This window comes from Neolamprologus brichardi, chromosome 20, assembly GCF_056152115.1.
Source record: "Neolamprologus brichardi isolate AB-2024 chromosome 20, ASM5615211v1, whole genome shotgun sequence".
NCBI lineage: Eukaryota > Metazoa > Chordata > Actinopteri > Cichliformes > Cichlidae > Neolamprologus > Neolamprologus brichardi.
This window is the reverse complement of record NC_142123.1, coordinates 19,610,747-19,623,064: the sequence shown is the minus strand read 5'-3', so window position 1 is coordinate 19,623,064 and position 12,318 is coordinate 19,610,747.

Below are 12,318 nucleotides of genomic sequence, written 5' to 3'. Positions count from 1 at the left end.
AGGGGAATGTGCTCTGGTGCTGGTGTGCCTAAGGTGGTTGGGGCATGTGTGCCTATTGTCCTGTCAGCATTCTTCCCACCCCCTTTCTCTTCTGAAGAAGGCTGCATACACTGTGTCCTGTTTGAATTTTGTATGCATGCAGGACCAAGGATTTTCTGAAATCCTTTTCAGGATTTTCCTTTCGTGGGCATTCATTTATAAGGGTAGGGATATCAGTTAGCAATGGCTCTCACATTGGATTGTGGAGGCGATTGCTCTTGGTTACACAAGTATGGGGTGGCAGGGACCTGATGGCCTGCAGGCTCACTCTACTTGTGGTCTGGCAGCATCCTGGGTATCTTGCCCAAGGATACTTGACATGCAGACTGGAGAAGCCTGGAATCGAACCACCAACCTTCCTATCAGTAGGTGACCTGCTGTACCTCCTGAGCTACAGCCACGCCACGCTTGAGATAAGCTTGTCTGGCAATGCGGGAGTTATGCAGGTAACCTAAAGTTACTTACACTTGCTCCAATATAATAAGAACAGCAATAGACTGAACAAAATTAAACAATACAAGATATTACGAAGTTACCAATTATAAGAACAATCTCTAATGTATACAAATACTGTAGCTGAATTAGAAATATGCAGAACATTACAGAGATTAAATATATATGATTGACATTTTACCAGCAAACTGTAAAACTTGTTATTTGTTATTTTCACTGTAGAGGATGTGCAAAGGGTTTAACTTTTGCAATCTACATTAGACGAAAGAGTTTTACAGGCAGATGGCCACAGCCAGGAATGATTTCCTGTGTCATTCAGAGGTGCATTTGGGCAATCTCAGTCTCTCATTGAATGTGCTCCTGTGACTGGTCAGCACGCCGTGGAGTGGTTGGGAGGTAATATCTAACATTGCCCTTATCGTGGACAATATCCACTTCTCTGACACCACCTTAAGGGGGTCCAGCTCTATCCCCACAACATTACTAGATTTTAAAAGACAGCCGCTGCCTCAGAAGATAGAGAAAACCTACTGCACTCTCATCCAATTCCTCAGTCTTTGTTACATGGTGCAAACAGAATCATCTGCAGCTCAGCGTGACAAAGTCATTAGAAAACTTCTGATGATGACAGGAAAAAAAATAGTACTCTAAATAATAAGTAAAAGATGAAAAAAGGACAAAATTTTAAAGTATGTAGTAAAAAGCTGGAGCAAGTGAAACAGGCTGCATGCTTTTACAGTTTCTTTAAAAATATTTTACTTAACCGTTTTGCATTTCTTTCATTTAGCCCCATTAAATTCCTAAATATTTCATAAAAGATAAATAAAGAGAGCCTTGCTCTCCCAGAGATCTCTCCTGTTAGAATGAAGTTCTTTTTTCTATTTCCAAGCATAGGTAAACATCTGATTGTTGGAGTTTAATATTTCAGTATTTTCAATGTTAAAGACTAAAGTGAGATGACTTGTATTAATTTTATATTATTAAATTAATTAATTAATTATTACATAATATAAATTATTAATTTATATTATTAAATTAAAATTAAATTAATATTTATATTTACGTTTATAGTTGTAAATACAGTTACACAGGTGCCGTTAAATAGCAGATTCAGAACTACCTTTTGATAGCGAAATATACAGAAACTCTTAAAGCTGCTGGTTGGGGCGACCGTGGTTCAGGGGGTTGGGAAGCTCATCTGTAACTGGAAGGTTGCCGGTTCGATCCCCCAGCTCTCTCTGTCCTGATTGTTGTGTCCTTGGGCAAGACACTTTACCCTGCCAGAGGGGCCGATGGCGCGATATGGCAGCTTTGCTTCTGTCAGTCTGCCCCAGGGCAGCTTTGGCTACAACTGTGGTTTTTCTCCACCAGTGTGTGAATGCGAGAGTGAATGAATAGTGGAAGTGCCTAGAAAAGTGCTATATCAATGCAATCCATTATTATTATTATTATTATTATTATTGAAAACGAGGAGGAGGAGCCTGAGTGTTAAAGATGTCATACCTTTAGTTCAGTTGATTTCTACATTGAAATGTGTACCAGACTCAATAATCATCACCGATTAAATATTAATGATTAATAATCTACTACCCCAACAGAGGTCGATCATCTTGTTAATAATTTTACCTCCTCACTACGTACGACTCTGGATACTGTAGCTCCGGTGAAACCTAAGGCCTCAAATCAGAAGTACCTGACTCCGTGGTATAATTCTCAAACACGTAGCCTAAGCAGATGACTCGTAAACTGGAGAGGAAATGGCGTGTCACAAATTTAGAAGATCATCATTTAGCTTGGAGAAATAGTTTGTTGCTTTATAAGAAAGCCCTCCGCAAAGCCAGAACATCTTACTATTCATCACTGATTGAAGAAAATAAGAACAACCCCAGGTTTCTCTTCAGCACTGTAGCCAGGCTGACAAAAAGTCAGAGCGCTTTTGAGCCAACCATCCCTTTAATGTTAACTAGTAATGACTTCATGAACTTGTTCACAAATAAGATTTTAATCATTAGAGAACAAGTTACCAATAATCATCCCACAGATGTAATATTATCTACAGCTACTTTTAGACTCTTTCTCTAATTGATCTTACTGAGTTAACTTCAATAATTACTTCCTCCAAACCATCAACGTGTCTTTTAGACCCCATTCCTACAAAACTGCTCAAAGAAGTCCTGCCATTAATTAATGCTTCAATCTTAAATATGATCAACCTATCTGTAATAATCGGCTTCATGTAAATGGACAGTCCTCTTCACACACTGAGGTTAATTATGGAGTTCCACAGGGTTCAGTGGACCAATTCTGTTTACATTATACATGCTTCCCTTAGGCAGCATCATTAGAAAACATAGCATACATTTTCACTGCTATGCAGATGACACCCAGCTCTATCTGTCCATGAAGCCAGATAACACACACCATTTAGTTAAACTGCAGGAATGTCTTAAAGACATAAAGACCTGGATGGCCGCTAACTTTCTGCTTCTTAATTCAGATAAAACTGAGGTTATTGTACTCGGCGCTGAAAAGCTTAGAAATATGGTATCTAACCAGATTCTTACTCTGGATGGCATTACCTTGGCCTCCAGTAACACTGTGAGGAACCTTGGAGTCATTTTTGACCAGGATATGTCCTTCAACGCACATATTAAACAAATATGTAAGACTGCTTTCTTCCATTTGTGCAACATCTCTAAAATTAGAAATATCCTGTCTCAGAGTGACACTGAAAAACTAGTTCATGCATTTATTACTTCCAGGCTGGACTACTGTAATTCATTATTATCAGGAAGTCCTAAAAACTCCCTGAAAAGCCTTCAGTTAATCCAAAATGCTGCAGCAAGAGTACTGACAGGGACTAGAAAGAGAGAGCAGATTTCTCCTGTTTTGGCTTCCCTTCATTGGCTTCCTGTTAAATCCAGAATTCAAAATCCTGCTCCTCACTTACAAGGTCTTAAACAATCAGGCCCCATCTTATCTTAATGACCTTGTAGTACCATATCTCCCTATTAGAGCACTTCGCTCTCACACTGCAGGCCTACTTGTTGTTCCTAGAGTATTTAAAAGTAGAATGGGAGGGAGAGCCTTCAGTTTTCAGGCCCCTCTTCTGTGGAACCAGCTTCCAGTTTGGATTCAGGAGACAGACACTATCTCTACTTTCAAGATTAGGCTTCAAACTTTCCTTTTTGCTAAAGCATATAGTTAGGGCTGGACCAGGTGACCCTGAATCCTCCCTCCCTTAGATGTAGGCTGCCGGGGGATTCCCATGATGCATTGAGTTTTTTCTTTCTAGTCACCTTTCTCACTCACTATGTGTTAATAGACCTCTCTGCATCGAATCATACTTGTTATTAATCTCTGTCTCTCTTCCACAGCACGTCTTTATCCTGTCTTCCTTCTCTCACCCCAACCGGTCGCAGCAGATGGCCCCGCCCCTCCCTGAGCCTGGTTCTGCCGGAGGTTTCTTCCTGTTAAAAGGGAGTTTTTCCTTCCCACTGTCGCCAAAGTGCTTGCTCATAGGGGGTCATATGATTGTTGTGTTTTTATCTGTATGTATTATTGTAGGGTCTACCTTACAATATGGACTGGTTGGTTGTGATCAGCCCTGCCATTTCAGTTGCTACCTGGGACTGAGGAAAGGAAGGTTGCACCAGGAACTAGTCTGTTGAAAAGCTGCACAGATCGACTTAAAGTGCTAAATAAAGTGTAACCAGCGTGATAAGAGTGTGTACGTGTGGGTTCTTCGTGTCTCAGTGGTGCCTAAACCCAGTCGCGGGATGACAGATCCGCTACTGGGATCTGGGTGCTGGGAGTACTGGCAACAATACTTGTCTGTGGGGCCAAGGAGGCCATTTGAGGATGCCCGCCAGGTGATTATCAGGGCCTGTGGAATACGCAGATGCTTCCAGGAGGGCCAATTGGGGCCAGGCGGCTGAGTGACGTAGAGGCCAGGTGGCTCCAATGGGGGAGGCTCGGCTGCTAGATGTGATCCTCTTCAAGCGGTTTGTGGAAGGGCTCCCAGCAGGAATGGCAGAGTGGGTCCGCTGCCACTGGCCAGCAAGCCTTGACATGTCTGTGTCACTGGCTGAAAACCACCTGGCAGCTCAGCCAGTTTAACCACTGGAGCGACCACAACCTAGATGCACTGACAACTGGCACTCCTGACACTGGTACCCAGCCCAGAGGAGGCCAACTCACAGACTGCAATGCAAATGCTGAGACACGTGCGTTGGCGGTGTGGGCGGAGGCAGAGTGGGTGGAAATTATGTATGTGCATGGGGACATATACAAATATATTATTTTTACCACTGCATATTAAATACAAGGGTAAAAAGCACTGTGTAAAGGCTGCACTTAGCTCATGCCTGATGGAGCCCTTAATTCTGGGTTCAGATTGGCCGGTCGACCTTGAGTGGTATGTAACGTTTGTGCTGCGCTCAGTGGTGACGCGAGGTTATTCAATGATGACTCTGGGGAGGAGGAGATGGCACGGGCGGAGCAGCCTCATAATGAAACTCAACGCTCAGGCTTGATCAATTGATAAATACTGATGTTCACATGGTTCACCGTGACACAGTGCTGACCACATTTTGTGTTGATTAAAGATAGGCTGTATTGTTTGTTTGTTTATTTGTTAATTTATTTCGATCATGTAAACAATATACAAAGTTCATTTACCAAAGAAAAGAAGAGAAAAAATGGTATACAAAATAAAGGTAATACATTTCAACATTGCTTCAACTATTCTGATTCAGTTACAAATCAAAAAGGAGTGGGAAGAAGTGCACACTTATTTAATCCCACCCCTTTGCATAAGCTATTGGTCAATATTCAGTCAGATTCCTTACTGACATAATCTGCAGTAATAATAACAAACAGATTTCAGATATAATATATACATCACATCATAAAATTTACTAAATTCACTGAATTCCAACATTTTCCCTTTCTTTATAATTTATGAACATCATATCTTTATAACTCTTTTTGAACTGCTTTATGTTTGGCTTCAACTGCGTATTCCACAGCTTCACTGCATGCACAAAAGCTCTTTCTGGTAGTACGTACCTTCACAGCTTTGAAGTTACAAAAACCCCTTAAATGATAACTTCCTTTTCTCAAAAAACATACTCTAAATATTATGTGGTAGTTCATTATTTTTTGTGGAACCCGCGGGGGGTGTTTGATTAAAGAAAACCTGGAGGAAGGTCCAAGCCAAGCAAAAATGAGATTCAGTACGTTCTGGAAAGGAGAGTAAAGCTGCAGATGTTGGAGAGATTGTCACGGAAAAATTTGCTCCAGTCTCAGGAACATCAGCAGCACTTGTACAGCAGATGGGCTAGACTTACATCTTCATGAAGTGGAAGTCAAGAAACTATTTTAGATTAAATTAGTTTGCAGAAAATGTTGGATAAATGTATTTTTCCCTGATCAATTCCATTACTTGGCTGGGAGTGGTCAGCTGTAGTCCCATCTGAGTGGCTGAGGGTGAACTCTGGGTCTGCAGAAGTCTAGTCTGCGGGGTAAACCTCCATATCCGGGTTCTAATGATCCCTAGTCTTCTTTGCACAAAGGCATCTGCAAAGAAGAATGAAAAATGCACAGTGAGATTTAAAGTATGCTTCATGAATGCTGATTGGCCTGGAGAAGGTGATTGGACTAGACCCGTGATGGCACGAACAGCTTGACAGCGTGGGAAAGTAGGAGCAATAAGGCTTAGATTTAACTGGCTGCACCTGGGAGCAGGCAGATGTGAGACCATAGATCTTCCTTATTAAACTTACATGTAAGCTTCATAATATGGTTAAGGCCATGGTGTTGTATGCTTGAAGCATACAGTCAAAAATCCAAGGTCAACCAGACATATGTGGATTTTGGAAACAGTACTTTTGTTATGCTAGGGCAGGGGTCAGCAACCTTTAACACTCAAAGAGCCATTTGGACCCGGTTTCCACGCAAAAGAAAACACTGGGAGCCGCAAATACTTTTTGACATCTAAAGTAGCACTGAAGATAGCACTGTATATATTGTTTTTTTACCTTTATGCTTTGTGTGAACAACTAAGGTGTGTTGCTTATGAAATCCATGAAGTGCTACAGAGAAAATTACATTTTATTTATGTAATTAACACTTTTTGAACTCTTAAAGAAATATAACAAAAGGAAAGACACCCAGCTGAACTAAAATGATTGATGTAGCAAACAAAAACTGTTATATCTCCTTTGGGATTTTGGAGCCTTGACCTGACTTTTAAAAAATAATTGGGAAAAAAAGCACTCTTCTGCTAAAAAATGAAAAATAGATATTTGCAAAATTCAGCCTAAATATGTATTTTACCTGGTTAATGTGTGTGGCGGGGCGGAGGCGGACGCCCCTGAGCTGCACCCGCAATCACGTCTCGCCGCCTTAACGTCTGTGCTGTTGTGTTGGTATGTGCCTGTCGCTACAGCCGGCTGTATGCGTACAGCAACCGTGTGTGAAAAGTGGTCAATAAAGAGATGCTGAAAACCGTCTTTTTTTTTTTTTTGCCTGTCCCATTTGGTTCTTTAGCCGTCAGAATTGTTGTCTGAAGACCAACAAGGATACCCAATGGATTTATTTTGCCAAATGGATCATCATGGCATTGCCGTATTGGTCCATTTGATCAACCTTTGTTTTTATTATTTATTTTATTTTATTTTCAGTTGTTACAGACGGGACAGACATGAGTGAAGGATAGGAAAGGGAGAAAGAAAGAGGAAGGAAAAGAAAAACAGAAGGGGAGAGGGACAGTGAGAAAGGGGGGGAAAAAATATCTCCGGGATCACCTGTTGAGAGAAAAAGAGTAGAAAACAAGGAAAAAAACAAAACAAAACAAAGCAACATACTATACACAACACCATCGCATTAATCTAGCTAAGTGTAAACAGCAGCAAATACCAAATATTGAACGTTGTTGTGCAGCACGCAGGACAGACAGCGCACAATGTGCTTTGAAGTAGCAGCCAAGAAAGGTGTGATTCAAGTCTACGAACAGCAAACACCTGTGTGCACACCTGTGTGGATCGGCGCGCTTGTATTCAAATGGTTTCCCCATGTAATGGTCTGCAAGAGGATGTAGAGAGCCATAGCCCTGTCCCCCAGGGCATGAAGCAGGCATGGGGGAGATCCAGGCCCCAGACATCCAGAGGCCCCAGAGTGCAAGAGCCCAAGGAGGACCACCGGAGGGGCATCCGTGCCACCTTCATGGGAAGGGCTGAGGATCCCCAGACGAGGGGTCACCCAGTAGCCGCCAGGCAGAAACTAGAGGGGGCTGCACCGGCGTGCCCGCCGGCTCCGCCGGCAGCCAGCTGTGCCAGAGTGAACCGAGCCGCAGGCACAGAGGCCGGAGGCCCGAGGGCCCTCCGCGCCCCGGAAGAGGCCTGACTGAGCAGCAGGCGCCAGGCCCCGCCAAGTAGCCACCGGGAGTGAGCTGGCACATGACCTGAGCGCCCAGCCCCAGACACCAAGAACCAACAATGCACCGACCCCTGAGGGCATCAGTCACCGGCAGGGAGTGTGGTGAGGGGAGATAGGCCTCCACACTTGGAGGGCCTGGGAGTTCCCAGAGAGGTGGAGTCTAAGACCCGACCTGACATATAGACACAGACAAACAGGCACACACAGACACAGACATGCATTCCCACCCTCATGCACACATATACAAACACTCAGCACTCACCCAACGTAGGAATAAACGTAAATGGACATGTACACACAATCACACTCCCCAAACATACTCTATACCCCGGGTCCAGGTATCCTCGCCCCCAGAGGGGGAAACGGCACCCAGACCCAAGAGATGTTACCCTTCCCTCCGGGGTGGAGGCAAGCAGACCGCCCCAGGCTCCGCAGCAGCAGGGAGGCCAATCGGACAGCCAGCATCTCTTCCCAGCCCCCCTGCCCCGATGGCTAGCAGAGAACGGGGGTGTGTTAAGACCCCATACCCTCCTCCTCTCGCTCAAGTGTAGTGTTGCTGCGTGTTGCTCTAAAGTGTATTTAAAACAAGGGAGAGCATGGTGCTGCTGCCAGAGAGCAGCAGGTGTTAGCACAGCCCCTCCCGAGAACCCTCAATGTCTACATGGATTTAAAATTGAGAGGTGGGCACCGGCGCCAGAGGTAGGTTTGAATACACAGACCGTCTACTGGATGCCGTTAGCGTGCCCACCCTCAAGGCCCTATATATATATATATATATATATATATATATATATATATATATATATATATATGTGTGTGTGTGTGTTATGAGAGTGTAAGTAATGTGGATGTCTAAGTTGTGAGATAAAATTGAGGCACAGGTGGCCAGAAGAGGACAGAGGGGGGGGGAATGTCTCCCCTGCACCCTGGTGACACACCCGCACCCCAAAGCCCTACCTGTGTGGGTGGGTGTGGTGGAGCGGGAAGAGGGAGGCAGCCGGGGATGGGGAGGAAAAGAAGGGAGGGGAGGGTGTCCCTCCCTAGGGCCAGCTCCCCCGCTGACCCCAATAGGCACCCCCGTCCTCTGGTATCCACCAAGGCAAGGGAGCCCAGGCCCATCCAGACCGGGGCCTACGGCAGCAGCACCGCCAAGCCCCACAGGACCCGGGGCAGCCCACCCTACCCCACCGCAGAGGAAACTGTACCCACCCCAACATTCAATCATCTCCCAGACTACACAAGACACAGACACCCAGGTTAAGTTTATTCTCCACCTCTCCTATGTCTCTCCCCCACCTGCAGAGTGGACTCCTGCAAAGATGGAACAACCTCCCTGCCAGTTGAAGAGCCCCCCGGTAGGCCGATGCACAAGAGGCCCCCTGCGCCAGGGCTGAGCCCCCGTGCACCCACCCGCCCACAACCTCGGCGACACACCGACGAGGACCGAAGCCCCTAAGGCCCAGCCAGAGCCCCAGCACGGAGGCGAAGCACCCCCGAACCCCAAACCCCCACGCCCGCCCCGAATCCACTCAGGGGCAGCCAGGCCACCAGGCCAGTAACCTACGTCCGCCAGCACAGACCATCCTCCAGCCCCGCTGCACGCGGCCACGAGGGGAACAACCTCTGAGAGCGACCAGAGCCACTAACCAGGTTATGAACACAACCCCCGGGTTTAAGCCCTCCAGGGATAACGTCTCTAGGGGTCCTCCAGGTGCCCTAAGCCCATCCCAACCTCCACATCAACCACAATAGCCAAGGCGGGACCAAACCACGACCCCCCAACCCCGCTAGGTGATAGAGCCGATCAAAGGAGCCCAGAGGGATTGATCTAATGTGGTGGCAGAGGCTATATCGAGACTAATGTGATCTATTAGATAGTTTCTATATTGGCTAGAATTAAGATTATTTTTATTTTTCCAGTTCATGAGGACCGTTTTCTTGGCGATGCATAGGGCAGTAAAAACCATGTGGACTGTATTAGTTTCTGTAGTGACATCATCCAAATTTCCCAACAAGCATACTAAAGGGGAGGTTGGAATTTTACATTTCAGACACTTTGATAAGTCTTCACATATCTCGTGCCAAAACTTCTGCACTGGTGGACAGAACCAAAGAGCGTGGATGTAATTGTCTGGTGTATTGCCTTGACAGTGTGAGCAGTTGTTGGCGGATGTAAAGCCCATCTTGAACATTCGATGACCTGTATAGTGCACTCTATGCAGTATTTTGTATTGTATTAATTGCAGATTGGGATTTTTAATCAATTTAAAGGTTTTTAAGCACATCTGAGACCAGACGTTTTGGTCTAAGCTGACTGATAAATCTGCTTCCCACTTTGCAATAGGAAGGGATATTGATTCATCTATTTTAGAAAGTGTTCTGTATATTTTAGATAATAGTTTGGGGGATTTAAGAGTAAGAAATTGAACCACACTTGGTGGTGTTTGTAATTCAACTTGACTGAGGTTAAATTTCTTTTTTACTATGGATTTAATTTGTTGATATTCTAAAAATCTTTTCTTGTTGATCCCATATTGTGTAACTAGTCTGTCAAATGGAATAAATTCTGTTCCCTCTAATAGATGTTCTAAGTATTTAATTCCTTTACAACTCCATTCTGGGAAATTAATCATATTATTGTTTTGTAATATGTCAGGGTTATTCCAGATAGGTGTACGTTCGCATGGGATTAATGAAGACTCCGTTATTTTTAGAAACTCCCACCATGCTGTCAGAGAAAAGCTGATGCTGATGCTTTTAAAGCATTCATGTCTTTTGATGTTTGAGCTAATAAATGGTAGGTCTGAAATCTCTAGATCATTGCATAGTGCCTGTTCAACATCTAGCCAGGGCTCATCTAAGAGGGTACATTTTAACCATTCTGAGATGAACTGAAGCCTGTTGGCTAAGAAGTATTGGTGAAAATTAGGCAGATCTAATCCTCCTCTATCCTTGGTTTTTTGTAGCGTTTTTAAGCTGATACGCGGGGGTTTATCTTTCCAAAGGAATTTAGAAATATGTGAATCCAGAGATCTGAACCAATCTTGTGATGGTTTGTTGGGGATCATTAAAAATAAGTAATTTATTTTTGGCAAGATCATCATTTTTATAGTGGCAACCCTTCCCATGAGTGATATGGGTAGAGATTTCCATCTAGTCAGATCGCCTTCTACTTTCTTTAGAAGTGGGATGTGGTTTAATTTAATTAAGTCTGAAAGCTTAGGAGAAACATTAATACCTAAATATTTAATATTTCCAGATTGTAGTGGGGCAGAAGATGAATTATGGAAGGAGCAGTTAATGGGAAGAACTGTAGATTTTGGCCAGTTAATTGAATAATCTGAAACTCTTGAAAACCAGTTTATTAGAGTAATTACCTCAGAGAGGTTGGTTTGTGAGTTTTGCAGAAAAAGCAACACATCATCCGCATAGAGACTGATTTTATGTTCTACGTTCTTACATTTTATGCCCTTAATTGTTGTAGCCTGTCTAAATGCTGCTGCTAGAGGTTCGATAAAAATTGCAAAAAGTGAAGGGGAGAGTGGGCATCCCTGTCTGGTGCCCCTCAGGAGACAAAAGCTGGAGGATGTCTGGTCATTTGTTCTGATATGAGCTGTTGGGGAATTGTATAATATTCTTATCCAATTTATGAAAGAGTTTCCAAAACCAAATTTGTGTAAAGTTGCAAATAAAAATTTCCAGTTAACTCTGTCAAATGCTTTTTCTGCATCTAGAGATAATATTATGGTTTCAATGTTTTTATTGTATGAGTAGTCTATTAAATTAAGTAATCTACGAGTGTTTGTTGAGGAGTGCCGACCTTTTATGAAACCAGTTTGGTCAGGATGAATTAAGAGGGGGGTTATTTTCTCTAATCTCTTTGAGAGAGCTTTGCAGATTATTTTAAGGTCTACATTTATAAGGGATATTGGACGATAACTTGAGGGAAATAAAGGGTCTTTTCCTGGTTTTAGCAGGAGACTAATGTTGGCAGAATTCATATTTGGTGGTAGTCTGCCATTTTTCTTGATTTCCTGCAACAATCCATGGAATACTGGTGCCAAAATTGTCCAGAATTCTTTGTAGAATTCTGCAGGAAAGCCGTCTGGACCTGGAGCCTTGTTATTGGGCATACTTATCAGGGCTTCCTGGAGTTCACCTGGCGTCAGTGGTGAATCCAGTGCCATTGCTTGACTGTCTAGTAATTTTGGAAGAGTTACGTTGTTTTCATTTTTAGACGGGTTTATTTGTGGTGAATATAAAGTTTCATAGAAATCCCTAAAAATGTTGTTTATTCTTCCAGGGTCATATATTGTGTTCCCCGATAAATCTTTAGTAGCACATATAGTTGTTTTTTCTTTATTTATTTTTAACTGGTTTGCTAGA